At 38.2% G+C, this 24,958-nt stretch overlaps 1 long non-coding RNA gene across 2 annotated transcripts; it reads right to left on the bottom strand.

Moving 5' to 3' along the window:
* Positions 1–15,827: 15,827 nt before the first annotated feature.
* On the bottom strand, positions 15,828–24,712 carry LOC113950910. 2 transcript variants are annotated; one of them, XR_003528929.1, is made up of 3 exons: positions 24,015–24,712; positions 22,743–22,831; positions 15,828–16,261 (listed from the first exon to the last, which is right to left on the bottom strand). It is a non-coding gene; the product is annotated as an uncharacterized LOC113950910 (long non-coding RNA). The 2 variants fall into 2 exon arrangements; XR_003528930.1 differs by lacking the exon at positions 15,828–16,261 and adding an exon at positions 19,681–19,972.
* Positions 24,713–24,958: the final 246 nt, after the last annotated feature.

The raw sequence follows: 24,958 nt of genomic DNA, 5'->3' as shown, positions 1-24,958 counted from the left end.
CCACTTGATAGACCAGACTTACTAAGTCATTTGGGAAGAGATGGTCAAAAATCTGCTACATAGAGCTAAGTAAGATGTTATCTGTTTCTGAGCTCCAGAGCCTTTAATTTTGTTTGCCATTGTCCATTGCCTTTCACGGCACCATCTTGCTGAGAACTTCAAAAATGAACTTTACTGGTTTGTACCTTATACTTTGCAGACATGTGCATGGTTTGCTGAATTTCATTAGTACTTCACTAATAACCCTGTCAAGCTTTGTATTTTCTGTATAAAGGCTAAAAGGACTGAATTCACGGCACTGATAAACCACTTGATACATTAACATCCTGACTATATCTGCTCACACAAACATTTTGCTACATTCCTAATATATCATTAGTTAAAACCTTCCACACTTCTGCAACTGCACAGCTTAATCCCTTTGGAGAAGCCAAATTACTACTAGATCAAGACAATAAAGCTTGAGTTCAATAATACAGAGCTTTTTGAGTTCCCTTTATTTCAATGGTCACATGAGCAACTGTTCTGGCCTGTACATTGACATCTGGAGACCTCAGCAGCCACACCATTCCTCCGAAAGGGAAAACAGAATGGGATGCTACTCTGCAGCAGAGTACAAATCACACCCCTCTTGGTCAAATCAGACCTCAAACTGACTGTTGCAGAAAGCAAAAGAAGTGATATTGCATTTTCTTGGGTTTTAGATGCATAAATGTAACTGTAAAAAACCATAAAAATAACTGTAGGGATGTATTATATCTACATATCTACATTCAAACTCATTATCTCTAGGATTCAATTCTCAGCCTTAGATACCATGTGATGACCTCACTGTCCCGAAACAAGCACCAGAAGAGGTGTTAAGAAACAGGCCTTATGGTGACAGGCACAGCAGAGCTGGTAACCTGTGTAAATACTCTGTGTTTCCTTGCACTGTGTCACCTCAACCTTAGACCACAGTCTAACCTGTTACAACTACCTCATTCCCTTCCTGAAAAGTAAAAACTTGATTAATGGAGAGGAAATTTCTGTTCTCACAATTTATATCTAAGGTGACTGGTACTTCCACAGTAACCCATTTTAGCAAAGTCAAATACCCTGGGGGAACTCGTGAGAAAGTAAGGGGGAAAGAAAGAAACTAAATTCCCTCTTCCAAGAAGGTTGACTCATCATTCCCTTTTTCAAGCTCACCTTCACAACCATAACTATCAAATGCAAATAGGTTCAATTGCACAATGTGAAGAGACTGTATTGCCTTATTTATATTTTGCCTGGTTAAGAGACTAACCTATCACAATAGGTCATGTGTATGAATAAATTTGGCTCTCAAACATGTAGAAACCATAGCCCTGCAAAAACACACAGATCCACAGTGCCAGTTCTATTTATGGACTCCTCAGAAGACTCTGTCCACCCAGTCATTTGCTTTTTCTTTTCAAAATTTCCCTTGCATTTTACCTGGCCAAGAAAGCAAAAATGTTTCCCCGTTTGATTACATGCTCAGTCAGTACCAGCTCACATTCTACTGCCCAGTTACTGTGCTGAAACCTAACCAGGAAAAAGCCTGCCAGCATTTTTCACACTTACAGCAGAGGAGGAAAACACACACCTGCACATCATCTCCTGCTGCCCAAGTGGACAAAACACAACATGTCAACAGAAACAAAACATTGCTATCAGCTTCTGCACAGAGGGTGCCCTTCCAGCATTTGGAAAGGGCAAGAATATTTTCATTATGAATCATGAAGTAGAGCAGCTTTTGCTACAGATTGACAACAAATAGCTCACACCATTTCATCTCTGTAAATACAAGGATTGCTTGAAAAGGCTGGGATATCTCATCTAGAGAGACTACAATGGCCTAGCAAAAAGGAATAGATGGGAGCTGAAGGATTCTTTTTATACTTTTACAAGGTTACTTTCAATTTAGCTTTTAAATTATGTTAAGATTTAATTCTTTTCAGTAGCTTTTATTTATTGGTCTCACTTCTTTTGTCACTCTGGTATTTTGAAAGTTACTGTCAGTTGTTTTGCAGCTTACAAGCAATTCATCACATGGAAAATGAACAGAACCAGTCTGACAAATTTGACTTGAATAGTAAATGCAAGATGCAAATGCTGTTTTCTTTCTACTTCATGAAAGAAAGAAGCTCTCAGAAGGAGAAAAGACAAACATTTATAAACAACTAGCAGTAGTTCCCAGTGGGGAAAACAGTCCTACTGTCACATTGCTCCACTAAACCTCACTTTGGTGAGAAGAAGGCAGCTACAACCACCAGCCTCTGAAGCAGAGGCACATTTGCCTGTTGTTTCCACACATTGCTCTGTAGTGAGCACTTCCAAAAGCAATCCTGAGAAAAGAGTGAATGTGCAGCTGAGTCTTTAGGAGAGCAGCTACTGCACCACCTCCCTGCAGTGGGTGCATTTCTCACACCACATCTGACATTCTTTAGAGACTATAAAAGGCAGCAACAGATAAATTAATGGAATTTTTAGAGCAGAGCAATAAAAGGCTTTGAATTAGCAAGAAACTAAAATAGGAAATCAAACTGCCATTACATCAGATGAATGACAAAGCCATCAGAGAATCTCTCCAAAATGTAGCCCAACGTGTTCTTATCACAGAATCACAGAATATCCTGAATTGGAAGGGACCCATAAGGATCACTGAGTACAACTGTCCCTGTACAAGACCATCCCCAAGAGTCACTCCATGTGCCTGAGAGTATCCTTCAAATGCTTCTTGAACTCTGTCAGGCTTGGTGTTGTGACCACTTCCGTGGGGAGCCTGTTCAGTGCCCAACCACCCTCTGGGGGAAGAACCTTTTCCTAAACACCAACCTAAACCTCCCCTGACACAGCTTCAGGCCATTCCATTGACTCTGTCACTGGTCACCACAGAGCAGAGATCAGTGCCTGCCCCTCCTCTCCCCCTCACAAGGAAGTTGTAACTGCAGTGAGGTCTCCCCTCAGTCTCCTCTTCTCCAGCTGAACAGACCAAGTGCCCTCAGCCACTCCTCACACGGCTTCCCCTCAAGGCCCTTCCCCATCCTCATTGCCCTCCTTTGGACACTCTCTAATGGTATAATATCTTTCTTATATTGTGGTGCCCAAAACTGCCACAATATTCCAGTTGAGGCCACCTCTGTGCAGAGCAGAGCGGGACAATCACCTTATATGAGAATATTACACAGATATATGTTTAGTAAAAAGTTCAATTGATTTTTAGGACATATTAAACTTCTCCTAAAGCCTTGGTTCACAGAAAAAATTATTATACATGAGTCTTACTATAATTTAATGAATGATGAAATACAAGCTGTACCTCGCTGAGGTTTAAGCAAAGCATTTTTACCTCCCATGGCAGAAATTTGTTTCAGTATCTGTTTTGCTGTAGGTGAGCACAGACTTCATTATTTCTGACAGCTGACATGTGACAACTGCTCAGTGAGCTCAAGAGTTGCTGCCACATGCTCTTCAGTCTTCCTACCCAGTCTTCAAACATTTCTGACCACAAAAGGTGACTTTATAGAGTTTATGTGTAGTCTGGTGGGTTGGGAGCCAGAATCAAGGAGCCTAAATTCTATAACACTGAATATCCCAGTGCACTGATCTGGTTTTTTGGCTTACATTGTTCATACCACAACATATAGTCCTTCAATAAGGGCATATCTCTATATAAGAAGCACATAAAGAAACCTCTAAGGAATGGGACATCTACAATGTCACTGCACTGATTAACTGTACTTAAAATGTCTGCAAAGACATACTTTTCTCCTCAGCAATCACTCATATGTTTAGCTCAAAAAAAAACATGATTAAGAATTCTGGTCCTAAATTGTTTCTCTCACATTGCCTGCCATCCCAAACAGTAGTCAATTTTTTGATTTACATAATTCTTCATGATTTCATCTGTTTTCATGGCAGCTTTCCTAAGCTTTCTGACTATTTTGCTCAGAATAACTCACTTCTTTGCACTTTCCAGACAGCATCGTTTTCAACTTTTAATGAAAAAACTGCTTTTCCAATTCAAAGTCTAGAGCTCACTGTTAAACTCAGAACTGTGAATTCTTTAAGAAAATGTGAAAAACTGTTTTGCTGCTTAGCAAACCTATCCCTGGGGGCTACAATTTTGCCATTGGCAGAAGGAGCACTGACTGAAGCATATCTGAAGGTAGCCTGTTTCTTACACAGTATCCTTCCAATGGTCAAACCATTTTATCTGCTAATAAATTGGTTTTTTCCACAGGTACAAAGCCAGTGAACAGAGTGTGTATATTTACCATGAATGGCACCATACACATGAAAGGTTCATTGTAAGATAAGGGGAAACTGAATACCTGAGCATGAGATGAAAAGATTCTCTCAGAAATCTACTGTTGGCTAAATCATGTTGTATTACTTTGCTTCACAAATTAAAGCTGCACTGCATTGTTAAAATTGCTTTTGCAAGGCAGAGAGAGATTAGAAAACTCACTTACACTTGTTGGAAACTGATTTTACTGAAAAGATACCGAGAAATACAATAAGAAAGTAACATGAAATTTACTTTGCATGCCAGCACAATCTGTCAGTGCTAGATCTCTTTCAAAATGGGCACAGTTTTACATTAGTAAGTGCTTTGAAAATTCTACAGTGTGAAAAAATGTACCTTGAAATACGCAAGTGCTGCTAAACATGCCCTTTGTTTAGAGTGTGAAACCAAGAGCTGGTCACATTAACTTTGCATCATGGAACTGAGACCTGCCCATCTGTTGGTTTGGGTGTTTGGTTTGGGTTTTTTTAATCTCTTATTATTGTGTGTTTCCGCATTCTATTGATTTTACTTTCCAGGTTTATTCATGTTTGAGAGGACAATGATCCAAAAAGTAATACAAGCACTCATTTAAATACTTAAGTTCTGTGCCAGATCCCCCAGTGAAGATTTTCTTTTAAAAGGTGAGAAGGTCAGCTGTGTAAATTCTATTCAGCTGGAAGCTGAGGGAAGAAAAACATTGGGCTGAGATATTTTGGAAGACACAAATGTGATTAATAGAGCTTCTCTTTTGGCATGATGGAGGAAAAACTAAGCAAAACCAAAACCATGAAGTCACATGTAATTATTCCATTTATTTCCTACAAAACTTAAAAAATTTAATTGCTTAAGAAGGTTCTGAAGAACAGACAGGGCTGGGAAAGATTGGGAGAAACATGGGTACAGGCCCAGCAAATGCCATGAGAGTTTTGAAGACTTATAGAAGTTAAACACTCCTTCCTTTTAAACAGGGATAATACAAATCCAAACCCACTGCAAACAAATGTATGTTTGGCAACGGGTGACAGCATGACACCAAAAGAATATCTTTTAATTGTAATTGTTTATAAAATTCAGGGCACTGATTTAAACTATACAACACATACACAAACACAAGTTTGCAACTGTACCAGTTAATGTCTGCTTAAGATGCTTTAAGCACAAAAAGCCCTCTAAATACCCCTTCCTAAATGAGACAGTTTTTGAATACTTTAAAAATAGGTTTTGTTTGAAGTTTGAGGGGATAGAATTAGTACTGTTAGCATGCAATAGCTGTGGCAACTCTTTTGCATGCTTATGGCTGAAGGAACCATCTCCAAGGGAAAATTGTTGTTGCATTTGTCCCCTAAAAAAGCAGGTCTCATAATAATTTAAGCCTCTCCATACTTTTAAATATTGAAACTAGCTTTACTTAGCAGAGCTATCTGCTTGATAAAATTATTTAGGTCAATTCCTTTCAATTTATTCTTCCTGACTAAATATATCAAGAGGGAGCATGTTTAGACTTCAAGCTCTCTGGGACAGCAACAGTATTAATTTTACAGTGTCAGGAACAACAGTGTTGGGATCTTTGTGCCCTTTGTGTTAATTAAAGAAGGAACTCTGCCACAGAACATAGATGTGTAAGTATGATCAAAAGTTAGCACTCTGCCTGTTCTTCCTTTTCCCTCCATTATTTATTGTGGTTGTTTGGATTTTGTTTAAAAAAAAAAGCAATAACATCTTAAATTCTAATTTTCCTTTCCTGAAAATGACTGAAGAACAAACTTGCATTGTTTCCTTTTACATTAAATAGGAGCAAAGCTGAGGAGAACAAATAGCCATTTCCATTAAAATTCAGACCATGTATTTTATCATTTATGTATAGTGTTTCATCAAAAGCATTGTTTTGATTACCTTATGTGCCACAACAGGGAAGAGCAAGTATATCTTAATAAATTTATCCCTTTTGGCACTGCCTTTTGAAAGTAAATAACCAGTTTTCACTACTAAACACTAACACTGTATGAAATTAAGATAAAAGCAATAAATTTATGTGGAGGGAAGTTCAAATGTTCTATGTGCTTACACATTATGATAGTAATCCTACATTTAAATGAAATCACTGTAAATTTATGCCAGGAATAGAGACACATATGGATATACTGACTGGATGCAGGTTTTTTGCTGCTGAAGCAGAAGAGGAAGGAAAAATAATGGTGCCTGGAACTTAGAAATTTCATAACTTACATTTTCAGATGTAGGTGAGACTACTCAGACTTGACAGCAAAAAAGAAAGCAAGTGTTATCCCCCTTCACAGACACAATCTGAGGTCCCATCCACTTCAGTGACACCAGCAAGAATTTTGTCACTGATTTTAGTGAGGGCTGGATGGAGCCCCGAGTGACTGCTGACACGAACATTACTGTCCTGTTCACAGCTTTATGCACAGCTCACTGAAAAAAGGAGGTCTTCCAAGATGCTTGTTACAGGAAGGAATGCCTGCATTCCCAGTTAAATACTTTGACATTCATTCTCACCAAGTTACCAAGGAATGTTGCTATTAAATGTATTATTCTCAGCTGCCAGATCCCAAGATCAGCATAGTACTTTTTGTAATTATTATTAGCTATTGTGGGCAGCTTTTATTTATCTTATTCTTCCCCTGCCTCAGTTATGACTCATTTTCTCCTCATAAAAAAAAAGTCAGTGTAGTTAAACAGTGGATTAAGTTTCTCCCTTTGCTGCTTGAGATGGTTATTATCTACCAAACTGCCTCCTTCAGAAAAATACAAGCACATATGTGTCATGTTAAGGAGTCTGTGAGAGGATAACTAAAACATAAGTGTAAAAATGTGTTTTATCAGCTACAAATAGACTGGTTGTAATACAAAATACCATTGTCATCACTCTGGATTTTTGTTACACTTGCTGTACCACGATTGTAGTGCACAAATATTCATCCCATGATAGTTATGAACAGGAGAAATATTAGTCTGTTAAATGGTAAGAAAACACAGGTATAATTTTCCCTTCTGGGAAAACAAACCCAACAGAAATATCTATGCAATAACAAAAAAAACCAAACCAAACAAAATCCAACTAAAAAAAACTCCTCTTCTTTGCCATAAAATAACAGTACCTGATTTCTAAAATCCTATCCCATTATAATTTTTGTCTTTCTCCCCTAGTTTGATACACAGACAAACCCTTACACTGCTGTTTTAGTTACATGAGCTCAGGTTTGAAGGTGCTACAGATTTTGCAGTTCAAACTCAGACTTTAAAAAAAAAAAGAAGAATCAAACTAAGAAAACCAACCACACAACATGCCTTTCCCCTGCCCCCAAATTCTCAGGAAAGAGCTGCCTCAGGAATAGTAGGATTCCTTACACATCTGCTGCTTTGCAGCACTAGTACCAGACTGTTGAACTCTTGTGGTTCTGTTACCTCTCTGGGTTTCATCACTGAATTTCAAATGCAGCCAACAGAATTGTGCCAAGGCAAAGCTCTTCTGGCTCATTTACTAGGATCCTGCTAAGTGGAAGTGCCAGGAAGTCTATGTACAGGGTGGGAGGAGGGGAGGCAGCAGTGGCAGGGAAGATACCTAAGCATGACAATATTTAAATGTGTTTACTCATCCCATCATGAAAACTTTCATTTACAAATGCTTAGATTACTAAAGCTTAGCTTTAACTCTGAACAAGTGAATTTCATGTGAAAGCTTTAAAAACTATCTTGATCAAAAAAAAAAAGGAAAAAAATAGAATTTAATTTTATTGCAATATTTTCAAAATTTTAGCTTTGCATGTGTGTGTTTGTGCTTTTTTGTTTGTTTTGAGTTTTGCTTGTTTGTTTTTTAATTATGAGAATTAAACCACTGATGACTACTCAGCAAGAGGAAAATGACAATCAAAACCAGTCAAAGGACCAGACTTGTATGTTAATTATGATTTTAAAAGTTACTTCTTTCTGTTGGAGTGTTACAGTGGTTAAGTCACACAGAGTACACAGAAGGTGATAGAAGCTTATAAATGGATAAACTGATGCCCTAAATGTGCCCATGTAGTGTTTGGAAAGCAACAATCTTCAGAACTTCTCAGTTGTAGTTCTACTTCTCTATATTTTTCACTTAATGATATTGTAAGTTGCTATTGTCATAAACAGCTTATGCTTTGAGCATCTGCTGCTTCACCCACACAGCTGCCCACAGATATTGTTCTATCCATGCTGCACTCAAGGTACTTGTGTGTTCACTCTTGTCATCTTCAAATCCTTGTCTGACAAATATCATTCCTGGGGCTTGGAATGAAATGATATTTAAGGTCCCTTCCAACTCAAACCATCCTATGATCCTGTGATTAAAGACAATTCTAGATGTTTTACCCCACAGAGAACAGTCAGCTTTACTAGACTTGCTGGTATTTTGGACTTGCAACTGCTCCAGTTTCTATTTCCTGTACAGAAGATATTTTATTACACTAAATGATAAGTTAGAGGAACACAGATAAGCCTTCAGGCACACCAGCACTTCCCTTGGTCTCTGAAAGCCTTCTCTTTTTGCATGTATCATTCTAGCAAGACATAATTGCTGTAAGCTTCTTTTTGTAAAGTTTCAATAAGTTTGCCTGGCCTTAAGCTTTCAGAAAACCACGACCATTTTTCATTGTGTGCTGTCATAACTTTATGGTCTTGCAAGTCACACCTCAATATGTTTGAAAACAATTTCATTTATACGTAAACACCTTGAAACTGCTTTTCACTGTGATCTGCAATACTAGATCACTCCCTAGGGAATAACAGCTCAAAAGCAAACCTTCAACATCCAAGCTCTTTCTGTACATCCAATTAAAAAAAATACAATGAAAAAACCACCACAAAACCCAGCAACCAACAATCAGACAGTTCCCAAACATTTCCATTGATTTTTAAGATGTAACATGGGGCACAAAGTCTGCCACGAGCAAACATTTGCACCCAATTACTTCCATACAAGCATAAAGTTTACAAGAACAAAATCTTGGAATTTCTAGGCCTAAAATTTTAAAACTCAACCCTTCAGCTCCCCAAACAAGTGACAACTATAAAACAACATCAAAGGGAGCCAGTTTTGGATTGACCATAAAACTGGCTCCACCACCACCTCTGTGCCCAAAGCTTTCCTTCTGTGGGAGGCTTTTCCTCCCCACCTCCATCAGTCACATATATGAGGATTTCCTGTGCTTTGCCTGCCCACAACAAACCAGACTCCCCCTCCCACTCCTCTTCAGAAAAGTCTGTCTGTGCTACTGATTTGTTGTCCCTTTCTTTCAAGCCTTCTGCATCTGGGAGACAAAGCCATTTTAAGAAGCAGTATTTCCCAAACCTCAGTCAGACCTGACCTAATGAGGGAGTAAATATGGTCCAGGCAAACACCACAACAGATGCCACTACACCCTGTATTCCATGCTCCTGGCTCCAGCTTCCTGCCAGTGGAACCAGCTGCCTGTCACTTCCTACCCTCCAGCACAGGCCTTGGTTCAAAGCCACCCCCAGAAGTTTGACATTTAGAAACAGATTCAACAAACTGCTTAGCATTTCGTAAGCATAACAAGAAAGTGCAACATCTAAACTTTCATAGAATTTCATCCATTTTCAGGTGGTTTTTCCCCCCTTTGTCTGCTCAGTAGTATGTTTGTATTTTTCAAACAAATACACTGTTTTCTTGCAGCTCTGCATACAACATTGTATGCAATAACTCTATATATAAAGTTCACAAAAGTTTGTGAATATGGTAATAAAAACCTTTCTATTTTTGTAGTCACAGCAAGACAACATTGGCCCTGCTGCTCATGGTGCATCCAGCTTAGTTCATGCCTGCATTTAAATTTTTAGGGGCTGCAAGAAGTTGCCATACAGTTCACAGCATTTAAATCCCATGTAAGCCCTTTTCTTGCTGTAAAAGTACCTTGTATTCCTAATCTTGCCCCCAAAATATCGATCCTTTGCATTACATGTTTTGGATGTTGTGCTGCCACACAGAGCACCCACTGTACAGGGCACAGAATCACAGAATTGCTAAGGTTGGAAAACACCTCCAAGATCATTGGGTACAACCCTTGAGTGAACACCACCATGTCAACTAGACCAGAGCACTCAGTGCCACAGCCAGTCTTTTCTTGAACACCTCCAGAAATGGTGACTCCGCCACCTCCCTGGACAGCCTGTTCCAAAGCTTAACAACCCCTTCTGTGTAGGAATTCCTGCTATGTCCAGCCTGAACCTCTCCTGGTGCAGCTTGAGGCTGTTTATTCTTGTCCTGTAACTAGAAGAAGAGGGTGACCCCACCTTACTAAATCCTCCTTTCAGGGAGTTGTAGAGAGTGATAAGGTCTCCCCCGAGCCTCCTAAACATCCCCAGCTCCCTCGGCTGCTCCTTGCAGGACTTCCTCTCTAGACCCTTTACCAGTTTTGTTGCTTTTCTCTGGACTTGCTCCAGCACCTCAGTGTCTTGTATCCAGAACTGGACACAGGGCTGGAGGTGTGGCCTCACCAGTGCCAAGTACAGGGGGACAATCACTGCCCTGGTCCTGCTGGCCACAGTATTCCTGATCCAAGCCAGGATTCCACTGGCCTTCCTGTCCACCTGGGCACACAGCTGGCTCATGGTCAGCCACCTGTCAAACAGAACTCCCAGGTCCTCTTCCTCTGGGCCACTTTCCAGTCCCTCTTTCCCCAGCCTGTAGCACTGCAGGGGGTTGTTGTAACCCACGTGCAGGACCCGGCATTTGGCCTTGTTGAACCTCATACAATTGGCCTCAACCCACTAATCCAGCCTGTCCAGATCCATCTGCAGAGCTTCCTACCTTCCAGCAGATTAATGCTCCCACCCAGCTTCGTGTCATCTACAACCTGACTGAGGGTGCCCCTGATGCCCTCATCCAGATTATCAATAAAGATATTAAACAGGAGGAGCAAATTTACTGCACTAGCAGAAAACACACCTAAATGAGTTAGTAGGCTAAAGTACCAGCTGAGCTTGATCCTGTCTTCCTCACAAGTAAGCATTGGCCTTTGAAGGTTTATGGTTTTGAACTGCCAAGCTGAGATACAATACTTGCTTAAGGGTCCTTGAATTGCTGTTCCTTCCAAGTCTTCAAACACAGACATGAGAAAATGCTAGAAAAAAACATAACAACTGACATGGCTATCAGTAGTCCTCAAAATCCAATCTTACTGCCACACAACAAGGTAAGGCAGCCATTGCCCACTTCTCTAGTTATGCACCAACCACCCAGATATTTAACCACTACACAATTTCAGGGTTTGGGGTTTTTTTCCCTTTTTACAGAACCTCAGTAATAAAAAAAAGAATACAGCTTTAAAAATAGATCACTTGAAGAATATCAACTCGACAACTATTCCTCAGTACTCTACCACCTGCTCAGTATTAAATCTCCATTCCTGCTTGCAGCGTTGCAAAAAATGCCATTAAGTATCTGTGAGCTGAGTTACTGGGCAAGAACTTGACTCCAAGAATACAGTAGAATTTACAAACCTTAACCAAGCCCAGAAGACCACTAGGACAGACCCAGGTACAGGCACACCTCCTCCCTTTTGGAAATAGAGCTGTTAAGGTAATTTACCATTTCTTAAAAACAGTAGAATGAATGAAAGGCAAAAGGCTTGTTTCCTTTCTTTATACAGTTGCTCAGTCTACATTTCCCTAGTTAAAAACCCATAGGTAATCCACTGTTGCCAGTGTCAGTATTTCCAAACCAAATGGGGAATTCCTACCAACTGTGTTTGCAGATCAGAGATTTAGCAGCCTCATAAAGCTTCTCTTGTGAGACACACTGATCTAATCTGTTTACTTTCAGAAAGATTATTGTAGATAATTAGCTACCTGGATTTGGGAGGATGCACTACATACATACAGTTGCTTTCAATTCCAGGAATTCAAGAAACTTATAAGTGCCCTGCAAGTGTTTATAAGAAATTTCCTTCCACCACTCTTTTTTTTTTTTTCAGAGGTTCAGAATAAATTTTGGGGAATGAAGGATTTTAAATTAACTCTAACTTCTTCCACAATGTAAGAAGCATTTTAACATCCTTGACAGTAAATCCCAGGGATTTTATTTTAAACAAAATTTTTGGAACAAAATCGAGATTGCCAGAAAAAGAGCAGCACCTTGCACGTCATCATTTTCTGTATAATAGTGACATTAAGTCTTCCTTGAAAACTGCTAAGGAAACATATGGATAATTTCACAGAGAAGTGTCACAAAGCAAAGCCCTACAGAGGAAAGTAAAAATAAACAATATCCTCTTCTCTTCACTCATCCCATTAGAATAGCAACAGAATATAAACTAAGCAAGAGAGCAATTGGTCATCCTCTTGGAAAAGTCATGAAAAGAATCTCAACTTTACAATATTAAGATAACAGAAAAAAAAATACAAAACTCTCACTGTGATTTGCTACAAAGCTGAAGTAAAACTTGTCATCTAAAAAAGACAATGATGTGCAATTTTAAAATATCTTTCCAAAAAGTAGACAAACCAGAATCTCATTATGCAAGTACAACATCCTTTGAGGGCATTGTGCTGGGGTTTGGGGTGGGGGGAGGAAGAGGAACACCAAAGACAGGATGTTACGTGAGGGATCTGTAGTGCTGCGTGCTTGATTTTAATCAGCCACAGTAACACTGATTTCACAAGGTCATGACTAAAATCATTAGTTGTTCTTTTGTAAGTTTAGTCCCTGCCCCTGAGAAGCACCAGGAATATGTGCCTTGGAGGTAGATCAGGTGTAATTCAGCTGCTTTCCCACATGATTTCACCTATCTCAACTCTTTCCTGTTCCTGGATGATACAATGCATGACCTTGCATTCCTTTCCACCAAGAGCCCTCCCAACACTCAGTGCAAGGACTGCCAGCAGGAGCGCTAAATGTGTGTTTACAACCGTGGTCACTGCTGTGCCTCAGGAGTTAAGAGCAACCATTTAAACAAAGGCCATTCATAACTCGCACGTTGTTAAGGTTTGGTCAGCCTCTCATAATTGTCCCTGATATTCCTTTTGAGCTACATTTTCTGCAGGAGATACACAAGTTTACAGCAGGGGCCCTTCCCACATTTGCACTGCTGGGACTGCCAGGTTGTGAATTTTTTGTTGTTTAAAGCCCAGCCAGTACTCAGAAAAGATAGTGTCATTAGCAGTTGTCCTAAACTGTTTTTTTCTCCTTCTGTGCCTTGCATGGCCCCAATTCTTTCACACTGTATGCCATTTAAAGCTCACTACACAAACACTTCCCCTCCTTCATGCCATCATCTTCCAACACACCCAGCTATCACATTACCTTCACAGATATTTATCCCTACCTCTGTTCCACAGCTAGTGTTACTCAGCTGCATGTTCAGTATAAAATCAACATTGAAATCAAGCAGGAAAAAAAAAGCTTTGCTGATGTTACCTAAACAAAAAATAAGGAGAACTTCAACATTTTGAAGCTAGGAATATTTCAAAGTTTTTTAAAATGTTGGGTTTTTTAAATACTATACTAATTGAGAGTACGTTTTCCGACTTTATATTGTTCCCACACGGCAAACATTCCCATCCATCAAAGTCAAAAGCTTCTTATCAGTGATCAAAATACATTGCCTGCTCATTTGGACCTGCCTCCAACTGTTACACCAATGGGATATTTCAACAGTGGCACAAAGAGCCTTCTCCTGGTGCTCCAAGAGGCAGCGACTGGAAGCAGTGCAACCACACAGAAAACATCACAGAATTCCTGCCAAGGTTCTGACCACAACGTGCCCCAGCCAAGCTCTGCTGGGTACTGAGGACAGAACAGTTCCACCTTAGGGCCCCACAGCACCTTCAGCCTCCCCTGAATCCCACAGCAGCTGGTGTTGGGTCTCACAAGGGGATGTGCACAGCAACACTCCAGGCTGCACGTGGCTCATGGGGCCATTTGCCTGAGCTGGTTAGAACTGATTTATTTGGAGGGCTGCCAGGAATCTAAACTGACATTTAACTAAACCCACTGCTTATGTTAAAGGGGTAGCTCACCATCTGAGAGGAGCCAGAATTTGAAAGCTAAACAGCTTTCAAATATAGTTGATTCAACTGAGAGGGGAAAGTGCTTTTAAGAGGCCAGTGATGTCTTTACCAGTTGTTTCAGTTTGCCAGCCACAGAGGAAGGCAAACGTATTACTCGTAACAGTGACTTAACAATCCTCACTTTTCTATATTTCACTTTTCTAGGAGCAAAAAGAGAATTTAAAAAGATGTTCTCCTTTTTAGCATTTCTATTTAATATGTAAAGTCACAAATATTTTGTCTGCATAAACACTGTGACTAACAGTTTGCCAATTAAAAAAATGTTGAAAACTAGGCACTGAGAGTAACAACGTTGCTCCTCAGACTGAAGGCAGTAGTAAAACATGTCTCAAATCAATTATACAAATAATTAGTGCATGCAAGTGGTTTAAGTAAATGTCAGAAGTTCTTTCATGTGACATGAGTGTCAGTAAACTCCCTGATGTAGCACTGTGTTTGGTATTTTATAACAGGCATTCATTCCACAGCTCAGACTTCTGCATTTTTGTCTCAAATATGCTCTTGAAAGGCATTGCAGAATTGGATAAGCTGAAGGAAAATGTTGTATCCCACAAAATTCAACAATTTACCATGTTAGCCAATAAAATTTTAGCTAATATAAGCAAGCAGATTGAAAAAAGGAACTGGAATTAATTCAAGTAATGATGACAGGCCAGGACTGTGTGTATATTAAAAAAAGAAAAAAAATTCTTTAATAAAACTCACTGATTTGGAGAAGCCTCTGCTTTCTATAATTCTGTCCACACATTCAATACAGCACATCTTCAAAGTTTAAAAACATGAGATCAGTATTCACTTTTTAAAATTCTTCCTGTTGTTATCTGTTTCAGCTCTCCAACAAGGGTGTTAGAAAAAAAGAAAATCATACTATTGAGTAGCAAATACTGTAGAAACCATACTTTAAAAACCCCACAAACCAACAATAACACGTTGCTCCAACAGCAGCTACATTGATATTACCATGCTGGTCAATCTTGCTTTACAGAAGTAACAAGATACTCTTAGGACTAATTTTTTTTTTTCATGTTTGCTTATTATTATTATTACTATTAAAGTTGCTGAGCAACTGTTAGAAAATACTATTTACTGACTTTGGAAACAAAAATGGTTAAACCTTTTTCTTCTAGTATTCTTCATACAAAATAACTACACTTCAGCTCTGGGCATTTTTTGCATCCCGTCTCACAAGTGAATACAAAAATGGTTTGGAGAAAAAACTAATCTGATTGCAGGTTGTTACAGATTATCCAAAAATGCAGACACATTACCATGGCCACAGTAATTGTATCTAAGTTTCAATTTGGCTCTCTGAGGCAGGGATTGACCTGATGACCTCCAGAGCCCCTTTCACTGTAAATTATGCTGTGATTTTATGAATGAAAACTGAAAACACATGGCAACACCTTTTTTTTTTTTTATTTCAATTTATTATTATTCTATTTATACCTCAATAGTGCCCTCTGCTGATGTTTATCGTGCTTGATTATTTGCATGGAAAAATCGTGAGGGTATGTTTTGAGAATGTGTTAACACTTCTCCTGCAAAAGAAGGAAGGAAACAATTGCAGAATGTTCTTGTTGTCTCACATCCAACCAGTACAGGATGAATGTGTAGGGTTAGGGCAGAGAATGTAAATGATCAATACTTTTATCAGGTCATTTTGGAGAGTGAATATATTTAAAGTCAAAGCAGGTCTCTTCTCCCTCAAGCCATGAAAATTTAGGATACTTCACAGCAGCCTTCAGAGCCACAGAACAGCTCTATCCAAACATGTGAAAACCTCCAAAAAGAACTATCAGCCTTCCTTCCTACAACAATAGCAGTTCCATGGAGGTGACTTGAAGGAGGAGATTGAAAAGGGTATGTTGGAAAAACCTCTCAAACCTGGAAGATCACAGGGATCAGAATTAGCAACCATTCACCTTCAGCTGCCTGACCTATAGTTTTACATAATCTTTAGTAAAGAGGATTTTGGTGTAATTTGGTGCAAACTCTTGGCAGGTTCTGCTTAGGAGGACAACATCAAAACTGCTTTTAAGACACAGTTAAAATGGATGTATGTACAAAACAAACATTACAACACACAACAGAAAGCCAGCTTCTCCAAATGCTTGTCAGGATTGTGACTGGCTGTTTTAAAAGTTTCTCAGTTGTATGAGAATTAAACTTCATTAAAACTGCTATAAAGCTTTGCAAAAGGAAGTCAAAGCTTTCCCTTCAAAATTTTCAGTCTACTTAAATTCAAGTTCTAAGTAAACCCATTCTTTTTTCCAAATCTTACACTACTGTCCAAGCTTTGAAGGGCCACGCAGAAGTGTTTTGTCTTATTTTAGGTGTATCACAGCTAAATTTGTGTGCTAGTTTTTTCTTTTATATTCCTACAGTCTCAATGGGCAGCAAGAGTTCCTACTAAACTGGCTCTATTCCCCAGCCTATTAGCAATCACCATGATTGAACTTTCCCAGGGGCAAGTAATACAAATATTTTCCTATTAGAGTTATTAGGAAAAAATTTGTATAAGGAGTTATTAGGAAAAAAGTTTGTATAAGTTATATTATATTACTAATCACATGTGTATGAATTCAAAGGATTTCACATCTCCTTCATGGTGCATAAATGTCTTTCATAAACAGCATCTGTTTACAAAGGACCAGACTGCTCTGTTTACATGCCCATGGAAAACACAAATTACCCTAAAGAAAAGTAAACCCCCATCTTTTTCTGTGTATTACTGAATGGGACACAACAGTGAGGGAAATTCAGGCTAAACTTCCTGAGAAACTCTAAGAGCAAAGTTAAGCAATGAAGCTGATCCCCACAAGGGTTGAAAGGTTTCCATCACCACAGTTTCAGACAGATTGATATCAGTGTTGCATTCCTTAGGTACAGCTTCTGCACAAAATGGCACTGCTGAACTAAGAAAGAAACCTGCATTTTTAAGATTACATTAGAAAACACAACCACCCTTGTCAATCTTAAAAAATGGCTCAATATTAGAGGGACATCTGACTAAAAATGTGACAATCTGAGGCACACATACCTGTTCCTCCAGACTTGAGTCACACAGCTGTCAGCTGTACTACGTCTACCAATTTTGTTGCTGGAGTTGTGTTACCTTTGATTAACACAAAGGAGTTATGCCTGAACAATATTTAGTTATAAACTAGTTAAAGGTGTTTCTCTCACAAGTTTTGTGTTTCCAGCACGTGATGAATTACCACACATAGACCACTGAAATTGCAGTACCATCTACTAAGGTGTAAATGAGAGCCCCTCTTTATCCAGCAGGATAATAATCAGGAGTAACTTGTGAGAGTTGCACCTTCCTTCATTTGAATGGTCTGATCTGTGAGCATGCATAGTCACTTGACTGATATAAATAAACTTTTACTCATACTTGCAGAGGCAACATAGTTCTGTGAGCTTCTTTACTGGCTTCTCAATCAACAGAATTCTTGACTGAGTTCCAGCAGCAGCTCTGTTGGTGGTGATGTGCGACCTGGAAAAAACACAAGTTGACTTTACATCCCAGGCTGAGCCTGCAGATAGAAACAGTCTTATTTATAAACATACTGCATCATGGATGGCAATTCCAGCAGCAGAGGACTACAAGGCACTAACAGCACTCTTTGGCACATGAAATCACCTCAGAACTCCAGGCAGACATCCATATGCATCTTACTGAGAGAGACCAATTTAATCCCTTACACTATTCAGTCTCACCCACTTTAATGACGACAGATATTCTTCTATAAATGTGCAAACCCAAGAATTTCCAGGCAGTTCACAATACAGTATTTCTGGTGCAGCAGTTTGCTACTGCTGTGAACTGTAGCCTAGATTCCATTAACAACACAGGTTGAGAATACTAAGTCCAGTATCTCCCAGTATAACTACCTGGACTTATCAGGGAATACCAATTTTAGAAGATGCCTTGAGAAGGCAGAAGGGAGGCCTGAAAATTTACAACTGTACATTTTTTCTGCTTTTTAAGTGTTATTACCTGCTTCTGGGAAGTTCCAGTTAACAGGTACTCCTTCAGTGAAATCACTTTTAAAAGAATAGTTATCCACTTGCCACATGGTTTAGAAGTTGAGCAAGAAGATATTCTCAGAGCAGTACATGGAAATAGGTTCCAAATTATCTAGGGAACCAGTGCTTAGAATACCTCCTTGCATCTTAAAATAACATTTGCTTCTGCCTGATAACATTTACTGGTTCTCTTCCAATCTGAGGCCTTAATTCAAGAAGACAGCTGGGCTAATGCCTCATCAAGGATCAATGGCTCTACTTGCAAGGATCAAATTAGTTGTAAACTTGAGTTAGGTGTTGATGGCAGATATGAAAACAGGCCTCAAGCATGGCATCCATCCACATCACTGCTCAAATCACTGAACAAACTGTCCCTGGCCTTCTAAGAAGAATGTGCATATAAACACATCAAGTGCTAGACAGAAACACAGAACAGACATTTCTTAAATAAATGAATAGCTAGATACACATCGTGCTATTGCACTGGAATTTTAAAGTAGTCTGATTTATGTTTTCCATCCACAATGTAAGATGATAAAAAATAAGGTGTTTTGCATTATTAATAGAAAGATGCACTTAAAGACAGGACATAGAATCGTTGGCATAAAGGTCAGGTTTTAAAAGTGCACTTTTTCCTCATGGGATGAAATAAATTACACATAATATACCTCCTTTACAACTAGTAATTTAGATCCAATAGAATAATAGTTTCCATCTTGAGTGGGAAAAAATTAAAATTACTATTTTTCTTTCCCACATAAAGATTTATTTTTTTCCCCTGGGACTGAAAGTTATTAGTGTGTCCAACAAAAATTAATGACTTCTATCTAAAAAGCAAGAGATATTCATGAAACACTGTGGGGGGGAGAGCAAAATTCTAAATAAATACACTGATGAGAACATAAAGTAAACCTTAATAAAAATCCCAGCATCTCTAATAATTAATGCTGTGGTTGTGAGTAAATATTAGTCAGCCTGTATCTATATATTTTAGCAGTGCTTCTATTAAGGTCAAAGAAAACACCCATGAAATCTAAATTCATGAATATGTAAATAGACAAAAGAGCAAGGCTACTTACAGTTTCTTATTTTAAATGCATACATAATGTATTACACAGTACAGTATAAAATGTTATACATTATATTTAATGAACACGTGCAAGGACAGGGAAATATATGTGTTTATGTGTGTACACACACTTTATTTCAAAACACAAATATTTATTTTGCCATTCCTCCTTTTAAAAATTGATCTTAAAATGTTATGGAATAAGCTTTTAATAGCTTTAAAGGTTTACTCAGAAAAATATTAAAAATACAGGTTTCACAAATCAACACAAGATGGAAACTTCCAAACTTGGGTCCCCTGTTTACACCTTTAACTTTATGTCTTCAGAACATCTACACAGGCAGGAACTCCAAGGTGTTAATGAATTAAAATATAAATCATACCCAGGTTCTGCAACATCCATGCCATTCATCCTTGTGCTCATGCAGACATGGGATCTTGCTCTCCATCTTTCCAAGCACATTAGAAACAGGTTTAACGTTTTCAGAAGATTTCTGTGTGATGCAAACCAGATTTATATTATTTTTTGAAATTTTTTTTATCTAGATCAGCAGGTACTTGCATTCACAGGCTATTGAACAGATCATTCAGATCTCATCTGGCAGGACAGAGCTCTGCCCACAAAAAGTAAGGGCACTGATCTGTTTAAACATTGTCACCTTTAGTGCTTAAACAAAAGTGGAAAGGGTTCTGTAAAAGAAAAAAAAAAAATAATGGAGATATAGAAGAAAAGTAAATACTCAGAGAAGGAACTATGGATGTTAGATACATGAAAATCAATTGTTTTTCCTATTTCATTCTATGTATAGAAGTCAGTATATAGTTTATATGATGAATCACATTAATGAAAAGGATGTTGAGAACAACCAGTCACTGCCAGGAAACAGAGAAAGATTTGTTGACATATTCCCAAAAGTTTTCTTCATCTTCAGGCTGATTCTCAGGCTTCATCCTTCCTGAGAATTTCAGCACAAGTGTTCATTGTTATTTTTGGAACTGACTCCTGCACTCATGTCCTTGCTTGTATAATGTGTTTTCCTTTCCTTAAGCTTTCTGTTAAAAACTTGGGTTTTAGAGAACATGCACAGGTTTCAGAACGAAAAGAATTGTTTGAACAGGCATATAATGCAAGAAGGAGATATTTTAAATAAGATGTAGTTCCTCCACTACTTTCAAAATATTTTAAAAAGTACCACTGTAGTATCAGAAGACACTAATCTGTACCTATTCTGTAGTCTTTTTTACCTTCAGTTTTCAGGATACAATAACATTCCATTGAATAGAGGAAGCATATTTTATCATAAGCATTTTATGAAAAACAACTGTCATTATTACATGACAATATTCTATGTCAAAGTACCTGTCAAAAAAAAAAAACAGTTTATGAAAAATAATTTTATCAAAAAGACTAGAGGATGATGGAGAACTCAGTGTTCTGGGTTAGTTACTAACATCTCCATTACAGCATTAATGTGATTGAATGTGTTCAGAAATGGGTTGTGCAATTTCATTTCAAAGAACGTGGTGTCAGAACTCAGGAGTCCTCCTGGAAGAAAGCTTTGGCAAAGAATAGTCAGTGTAGTCTCCACCCCAAACTTCTGGTTTCTTTTTAAAAGTTTTGCTCTGATTAAGTGCAAGCTTTTGTAAACTAAATATTTTTAAAATTTGTGAAGTTCATAATAAATAAGCTAATAAAAAAATTGATATATCTCTTCAGCTGTAAATCTGTTTAAAGTCTTAAAGCCACTAGGTCTTCCTAGCAAATGTTCTATACTAAAAATTAGTGATACTTTCATTCTTGACATTTACAGCACTACAATGTCATCTGATACCTCTCCTGTCTTTTGTATAATCCTCACTTGTCCTATTAATTGCTGACATGCATTTTAAACCTGTAATGCTATTGCATAATCCCTGAAAAAGCCTTCACTAGAAAGAGAAGGGAGGGGGAAAAAATCACCCTTTTTGCATATGATATGTTTATCATTCAAAGAAAATTATCATTTAACAATTCAGTGTTTATCAATCGCAGTTTCTTGGAACAAGTAACATATTTTTGACATCTTGAAACACACTGAAGCCCAAGAGACAGGAAAATGCAGAGCTGTGACCAGAGAAAATACTGAACTCCACAGAGGAAGTCCAAATCCTCTGTAACGAGAACGCTGGATGCTGACTGTGAACAGTCGCCAGAAGGTGGCAACAGCGATACCGTTCTTGCATCGACAGTTTTATATTTAGAAACTTGGTGAGGTTTTAAGCATAAAAAATTTCACTTTATAGAATTGCACTCGTACTGTTAACTTTTTATGGCACTATTTATTTCTGGCCAGCCCCACAGAGAACAGAATGAAAGTCTCCTGCATCCTACAGCTGCCTCTCTGGAGTTTTCCAAGAGAAACTCTACAAAGCAAAGCAAACCCAAGGATTGTAATGTTTCTGGGATTCGTTTCTTTTAAACCACACTTGTATACCTACTAATCAACGCTAAGTATAATACACAGAAGGCAGAAGGCTATCAGTGCAAAAACTAACAAAAACAACAACAAAAATCGTCCTTTGAAAACCAACCATGAAGCGTACCGGGGTCAGACCAGGTTCTGTGTTCATCTAAAAATAAATGGAAATATTTCCCTGCATCCCACATGGAGAAGGATACTGAAAAGAAGTGCAGCTACAATTTCAGCACTGCAATATTCCTGAGTATGGAGACATTACATTTTATGCAACCCAGGCAAACCATAACCAGTGGTAGAGTGAATAGAAGTGGGCCTGTGCAAAGAGGAAATGTTTGTGCCAGGTAAGAGGATTAGAAAGAAGTCAGTAGGACAGGTAAGCATGAAGTGTGTCTCATGTCCCTTCAAGTTTTCTCTCTCCATCTTCAAATACACAACTTGCTTGCAAACCACAATCACAGGTACCCCTTACAGCCTTTGCTTGCAAAATAATTCTGTAGATTTAGGTGACTATCTAACTCAGTAGGACACAGCTAAGGGAAATATAATCATGTGAAGAAGCATGAAAAACAACAAAAAATTAACAACTCTGGCAGAATAAAATGATGCAGGTTTTAGTAGCTGCACAAAATATTTCACTACACCTCCCAGTGAAACATTAACACAAAGCAGTCAAGACCACCCATTCTTACAGCTCTGTCTTTTTAGATTTCATATTGTTTTATTAAAAGAGCTAGTTTTGTAGGAAAAGAGTACCTACAACATTGCTCAAAATTCATTTGATATAGCCTTCATCAGTGTTCCTTACCAGCAAGACAGAAAATCCCAGCTCCTTACAGGAACAAGTTTGAGATGCACAGCTAATCCAACAACCTCTGGAGCCAGCACAATATTAAACTATCGAACAAAAAAAATATATATACCTATTAAGTTCATTTTTAGTGCTTTCTTAACCAACCAGCCCAGCATTTTACTAAACCTGCTTGCTATCTTTTCAAGATACACACCATGTCAAGGCCTAAATTAATTAATGAGTTCTAAATACCCTGACCAACCCCACGAGGTGCATCCTACCACTGCCCTGCCTGGAGCCCAGGAGCCACTTGAAGATCATCCCAGGACTCACAGTTACACTGTAAAAGTGTTGATTCCTTTCTGTCACTGTATATAACATATCACAACTGGAAGTTCAATTTGCTGTATGATACTTTACTTATAGAAGTGTTTCTGATATTGTTAACAATCCAAGTTTAAAAGTAGTGATTTAAATTTCCATAGTAATAAAACACAAAGAAGTCAAAACAAAAGACAGCAAGATAAAATGAGCCTCGTGTCTTGAAATGTCCCTAAGCACTCATAATGTGAAAAAAAGCAGCTCTTTCCACTAGAACAATATCTTATACATAAAATAGGTTCTACATAGCAATAGTGATTTATTGTTATCAGTGTATATGGAAAAAAAGGACTTTTCCTGCTTTAAACAATATGTAAGTCAATAGTTTGCATAGTATAGCAACAAAATTTTAAACATTTAAAAACATTTCTATTAGGTTTATAGCAGGAAGCAAGAATTGTTTTCCCTCTTTAACTTCGGTTGAATATTCTTAAGGTCTGACCCTATAAAACCTTTCATTAAAACTAGTTTTCTGTCTGTGAGGAAAGTAAATTTACTACAGACACTGGTGAGCAAACACCTCAGGAACAGGCTGATTTTTCAGTCCAAACAGCTTCAGCATCAGCAACAATACCTAAAAAGTAGCTTATTTTGAAAAATCAGCCTATAAATCAGTAAAGTAGGCTTAGAAACTCTATTAATTAGCATCTTGCTCTGCATAACATTGGTTTTGGCATGTTTCCAATGCAAAAAATGCACACTCCTACTAATTTCAATGTCACTCAGCTTTCCTGCCACATGCAAAAGTTTCTCTACAAAAGGCATTTATGAAACAAATCTACTCAAAGAGCAGGAGAAATACTTGTTGCTGTAGTGGACCAGTTAACTCAGTTCAGAATAATTAGTGCATAAATAAAAATCAAAAGTTCACATTCAAAATGTTAAGTAATTAAAAATATTACTTACTTTGGCTTCAGAGAACAGGTGACACTGCAAGTCATCTAGTCATTGCTACTGTAATACATAGTATCACAGTAATTCACAACTATTTTTAAAATCAAATTTAGTAATATAATGCATTATAGTTGTGACTATTGACTCATTCAAAATTTTGTATTCTGTGGATAATTAGCTATGGGACAAAATTGTTTGCTTTAGGGTTTAACAGGTTGTGTAAGTAATGTCACAGATTTAATTTTTTTTTAATCATCTCAGTAGAAATGTGCCAGACGATCCTTTAGTCTTACTATCCTTTTTTTTTTTTTCCTCTTTTGGTGGCGAAAAAAAACCCAAGAGATTGGTCATATATTACTATGCTTGCTGTGTTTTATCCAAATACACCAATGCATCTGCCATCATAATTGGAAAAACACAATTTAGGAGCAGTCAAATCTTAAAATTTCTTCTTTACTTTGCGCCTCCCTGTGGCTGAATCCCTCACACAGAACAGGCTACAGGATCAGCCCCTGGGCTCAGCATCTTACCAGGTTTTATCAGATTCAGTATTTGTAATTAGAAACACTTGGATAATTTGAAAATAGTTGGCCGTGCTGCGGCTGAAAAATTCAAATATGTTTTAATAGTATTACACCAGCTGAGCTAGTCGGATAAAAATCTGTTTGGATTTACACACCGCTTTCCCACGAAGACGGGGGAAAATCCGCATATTTTAACGCGCTTATGCGGAAATTTTTTTAACGATTTTAAAACATCCTGAGAGGAGGCGTTGCCCCTGAGGGAGTCGCGGTCCCAAGACCAGAGAGAGCAGCCAGGCAAATCTACCCCATTGACCAGCGGGTGCGAGGACAACTAAAAACACGCGGCACTGCCTTTTAGTGTTTTATATACATATAGATATATCTATGGGTAGGTACGTGATGCATGTACGAACTGGAAGGGAGAACACCCAG

The sequence above is a fragment of the Corapipo altera genome, unplaced genomic scaffold, assembly GCF_003945725.1.
Source record: "Corapipo altera isolate COAL_440 unplaced genomic scaffold, ASM394572v1 78, whole genome shotgun sequence".
Classification (NCBI taxonomy): domain Eukaryota; kingdom Metazoa; phylum Chordata; class Aves; order Passeriformes; family Pipridae; genus Corapipo; species Corapipo altera.
Note: the sequence above shows the minus strand (reverse complement) of the source record. Positions and strands in the feature narration are given on the sequence as shown.